Source organism: Eutrigla gurnardus (assembly GCF_963514095.1).
Source record: "Eutrigla gurnardus genome assembly, chromosome: 5".
Classification (NCBI taxonomy): Eukaryota; Metazoa; Chordata; class Actinopteri; order Perciformes; family Triglidae; genus Eutrigla; species Eutrigla gurnardus.
Window position 1 is genome coordinate 12,951,622 of NC_139919.1, and position 6,000 is coordinate 12,957,621.

The window sequence follows — 6,000 nt, forward strand, 5'->3', positions numbered from 1 at the left end:
TGCAGCGTTGTATCCTGCACGTGTTTGCTAAATGTTTCATTTGTTAAATGCAGAAAATGCATCAAGGTTGAAGGAGAAGAGCTTTTAGTTGTGGAACCGCAAGGTGAGAGATTCAAAACACTTGTGGATGAGAATGGAAATGGGTCAGGACACATATAGACACTGTGCTTCTGCTGGGTTCCCTCTCGCTGTTACTATGGTAACATACCCTATCTCCCTGCCTACCTACCTACCTGCCTTTAGCGCACAAACCACACACCCATAGCAGCCGTGCTACAGGTTTTGCACCTGAACGCACCGCTCCTGTTCGGAAGAACCCGGAACACGTTTCTCCTGTTTCACAGCCGAGCGTGAAAATATAAAGTTGGAGCTGCGTTGGACGTCGCTGCTAAACAATCACACTCATGTGTTGTTTTTTATTGAGTGACAACATGCCCCAACATGCTGCATGTTTGTGATATTTTGAAGGCAGTGGGGAAAGTTTGATTGTGATATTAATAAAAGGAGCTTGCAGGCGATTGACAAGCAATCATGAGACGGAGGAAGTGCTAATAATAGAGCAGTAAGACTGCAAACAAACCTCTGCTGGTTCAACTGCAACTCAGTAAAACTCAGGAAGTGAAGCCTTCCCCTAGCTAACTCTGGCAGATCTCTGCGTGTTGTGGACGAAGTAAAAGATGAACTCGACTGTGAACACTAGGAAGTGTGTCCCCTATTTTGAGCACACAATTGTTTTCCAAATATGGATGAAATATACCCCGGATGCTGGAGCAGCAACTTCTATGGTGGAATCTCATTAGCATCGTAATAGCTTCCAGGCTCATTTGCATTTTGCCGTGAGTGATTCCCCCCCCTCTCTCTTTCCTCTTCACTGCCGGATGGAATAATAATAATAAAAAAAAAAGAAGTAAAACTTTGAAGCACCACGTTTTATTTCATTATTTAAGTTAAACAAATTGTAATTGAAAAGCACATTTCAATTATGCGATTTTCTCATACCGGTGACAAATGAGTCTTACAGTCGTGTCAAGCAATTATGGGAAGACACACAAAACTACAAACTAATATTTGCACACAGGGATGATGAATTAGTGTAAATAGATTAATACAGCAAGTGGAGGCTTTTAGTTCTATTTCACAAAGAGCCCGTGTGTGCAAAGGTGGAGTTTAAAATCATATTTGCACCAATATCCTGAACTCTGGCGGTGAGGCGAGACGACAAGAAGTGTGCGTTGCCATCCAAAAACACGGACAAAGACGCTGAAGAAAATGTTGCAGACAACACGGAGCTGTTAAAAATTAGATCCTTTCAAGTTCAGTAAAAGGCAAACTACATATTTGAAGTGATTAACCGGGCTTTTGTGAAAGCGGCGGCCCTTTTAACCAGGTGCTAACACGTCCTTGTGCTGCATACAAGGATACAAACTCACAGTGCGGCTTGTTAGACATCCACACGCTTCTTTTCTCATGCTGAATTTTTGCAGCTCAGCGAGGAAAGAGTTAATATTTTCAACCAGTTCTGCCTCTGACACACACACACACACACACACACACACACACCGCACACACACGCAAGTGCACACACACACACACACGCTCATATCCCCACAACCCATCACCCCTGATCACACTCAGACTCGCGCACACTCCCACGCACACACACATGCACACACACACAAACCCATAATTCCCAGCACCACCTCCCCCTATCCCTCCTCACCCACCGCCTCCTCCTGCCTCCCTGGGCTCACCCCCCCGCTCCTCCTCCATTCTCCATCTCTTCCCCCTCCCCTTCCTCCCCCCTCCCCTCCTCCCTCCCTCCTCCACCACCGCCGCCCCCCCTTCAGGTCAGTTAATAAGCGAGCCTGAGCCTGTGCCTCAGCTTGGCTGTCTGGAGGACATGCAGAGCAGTGTCTCCTGGGAATTGGCTCATGCAGAATGCTGCTCCGCCGAGAGAATGGAATTTTACCCTCGCTAGGGCTCCCAGCCGCAACGCACAGCAGGAAACCTGACAGACACACACACACACACTCACACACACACACGAGCATACACGCCAACACGTGCTGCGAATCAGCACACAAACATCCTCTCTCTCACACACACAAACAAACACACACACACACACACACACACTAAGACACACACACACACACACACACTAAGACACACACAAACAAATACACACACACACACTAAGACACACACACACACACACACACTAAGACACACACACACACACACACACACGCACACGCACAGTGGTCCCAAGAGTGTGTTTCCTGAGACATCGCCCCTTCCCTTTAAATAAAGTGACCACTACCTTAGAAAAACACTTATTTTCCCCCTGAATCATCAAGAAGCCATCATTAACTTAATGGCGACACAATCTTCAGGGACACGTGCCGACGGTGTGTGTTGCACAAAAGCCTGCATTACACAAATGTAAACACACACAGTTACAAACACAGGGACATCAGTGGGTACAGTCCCGCTAATGAGTTGCCCCGTAGATTTGGAAACAGTGGCTTTTCTACACTTCTGTCTCAACTTCAAGTCTTAAGAAAGTCACCCCCTCCTCCTCCTCCTCCTCCTCCCCCTCCTCCTCCTCTTCTTTCATTCCTCCTCAAACCCACAGCTCCATCTATCGGTGTCCCTGCGCTCGTGGTTAAAGTCTGTAGGCAACGGAGAGTGAGGAAAGGATTCAGTCAGATGCTGTAATCACCATTCCAGCACGCGGGGAACTATTTCATGTTTCGTGTAAATTAAAGAGAGTGGCCGCAAACAAGTTCTGCCATAGATGAAGCGAGTGAGCGGCAACATGTTTGTGGTCGTAAGAATAAGCAGGCATTATGGCACAGCAGCAAGAAGGAATGAATGGCTTCCTGCACTGACCTTTAACCATCAATTTGTTTTTTGTAAATTACATGTTTTTCTGTGATTCAAAATGTGTCTAAATGTGACCCATTAGGTTTTAGAGACGTAGTTTCAGGACAAAATGACAGAGGTCTGATGAATCATTTTGCCCAGCAAGGCTGAGTATGATTCATGCTTCCAACAAGCTTGTATTTACTCAGGAAAAACAATACTCACTGCATCGAGCCAGCACATGTACACGACATGCCGACGGAGCAGGGAAATATGCTTTTTGCTGATGTGTTTTTCAAATTCAACATATACATTCATCACCGTTAGGGAAGGTGGAGTGTGAGCTCAGTCTTCGGGATTATGTTTTTTTTCTCCTGTTGATGAGATTTAGCCGAGGCACGGAAGGGATAAGACCCAATCCCGTTTTCTGTGGTGGTGGTTTGTGTGCCGAGCCTGGACGGCATCTCCAGTCAGAGAGATCCCACCGCTTTCATGTGTAGATTACAACCACTGTTCCAATGGGATTAGCAATCACAGTTTGTTGCAGCAGGATTGAATTGTTCACAGACAAGACACCGTCCTGCTTCTTCGCTGTCAAAGTAAACGTGGGAGAGCTCGGCTTGTCAGGCGTCTATGAATAAGAAGCAATTATAGGCTGTGTTCGGTATGGTTTGGACCTAATCACAAACAGGACAATCCTTACTTTTCTAACCTCTCCGCCTCAACTCAACGGGAATTATAATCCAGAAAAATTCATTCATTCATTCATTCAGGAGGTGATGTGAGGTGTGGTGTGTAAACACACACCCTAATTGTAAATTGTAAATATTTTTTCAAAACTAAATGTTATTCTCCACCCTCAAACACACCATGACAGTGATGGAAAAATTGTGGAAATGGTGGTGGTGGCGCAAAAATAAATAAATAAAGAGAAACACACACACACACACACACACACACACACACACACAGCAACCTTCAATGAGCGCCTCGCCATGAAATGCCGCATTTACACCATGAAAATGTTTCAAATAATAACACTGACACTTAACATATCAAATATTCCTGCACTTTCTGCATTGTAAATATTCCCCATCTGCAACATTTGTCAGGTATAGCACACAGAGGTTATCAATACAATTATTTTCTCTCCTCTCTGGTGGAGCACCTCCAGTGAGAAAGCCCCGGCTGTCTCAGCTCTGGCTGTTTGTAGTGCAGCAAGCCGAGGCAGCCGCGCTCTCTTTGGGATTTAGCCTTTCAAAAGTCCTCGTCACATTTGCAGCGCAGACGTACTTCTGCTGCCTGCCGCCCCCACATCTCTGCCCCCCCCCCCCACTCCCCATCTCCACCACATCTCCCCATCCCCTCTAACCACCACAACCCCCCCCCCCCCCCCCATCAACCTCCTTCCCCTCTCCTCTCTGCTCACTCTGCTGCAGATGTTTTGGATATGTTTTCTTAGCGAGGAAGCCGCTCCAACTGCCAAGTGCCGACTAAAATGCCCCTCGGCCGTCTCCTGCAGCCGCTGGTGCGGCGGCGGTGCCGGCCAACGGTTGGTGAGCGAGCGTGAATGGCGGCCAACATTCCTCAGACCGAGAGAGGTCGTGCAGAGGTTAGCCCCGATGTGCCAACGTGCAGCAGGATCCTAATTACCCAACCTGCGAGCATTAAAGTCAGGAGAATCATTTCTATGAATAAAAGTGATTAGAAAGAGCAGCAGAAGGAGAATAAACGGGCGAGTGGTTGTGTTTGGACACACGGGGCTCCGGTGTTTGTGGGTTTTGCACCACAATGTGGCAAACATTTGCTGAAGGGATTTCAGGTTCAGTTTGGGTTTTGGCTGCACAGGCGACCAGCATCATTAGCTCACCTGCTCTGTGACACGGCATCACAACACTTCAGGTGCAAAACTTTTCCCAGGCAACGAAATGAGAAACGAGGAAAATAGTGTCTTCCCCTTCCAGACAACACATCTCCCAGTGGTGATTGTTCAGAGACAATTATTCCGAGTGTTGATTATGCACTTATAGAGCATTGGAGGCTGTTCAAATCTGTATGTAAGTGTTAAATTAACTCGGATGGAGAACCGCTGCAGGCGGTTGTTATCACCGATGATATACTTTCATGTATTGATTCAACAGTGTCAGCATGGTTAGAATCCAGTCAGCATTTAAAAGAGCGTTGACATCAGTACTCATTTCTCCAAAAATAGTTCAGTCAACAAAACCAATCACCATCTGCTATCCATCAAACTAACCATGAAAAAACAACAACAAGCAAACAAATTAGAACAATGTATTTTTGAGTGAGATAAAACCAAAAAAGTTCAACCCGAGAGGTGAAGTCACCTGTTTACCTTCATTTTCTTTTACAAGCCGGCAGTTTGAGAGAATCACTGAGTTGCATTGCAGCAGACTAAGAACATACAACAGGCAGAGTGAGAGGGATGAGAACCGGTAACGACGTGGAAGAGGTGAAACAGGCAATTAGTGTCAATCATCTTGGCCAATAAAAACCTGATATTTTACTCCTTCGTGACACATCCTGCCTTTTGAGAATGTAACACCCGTGTGTTTCATGTGTGTGACGATCCAAAAATGTGTCAATTAAAATCCGTATCAATCACCTTTTAGTCCAGAAACATATCCATCCTTCAAACACTACGATTCATACATGTATCAGTGACTTAATAAGTCGATGTTTCTCCTTCACCGTGTTTTGCTTAATCAACATGTATCATATTTTCATGGATCAAAACACATCTGCACCACACCGAGTTAATCAATCATCACATGTCCAACATGCTGCTTCACCAATAGGCGTTTGCACCACATCTTTAACCAACAACCATTTTCTGTGGAGGACGAGGCTGATGGGAGACCAAACTTGATGTTCAGCAGAGAAAGAAAGAAAAATAGCTGGCTGTGCTGCTACCATCCCCCATCTCGTAGGCATGGCAGCAGCCTCGCACACATGCGCCTGCAAACGCACACACACACACACACACACACACACACACACACACACACACACACACACACACACACACACACACACACACACACACAGCCCATCTCTGCCTGCTACCTGATGTGAGGCAGAGAGAATATTCCAGAACCCAAACACAATGAA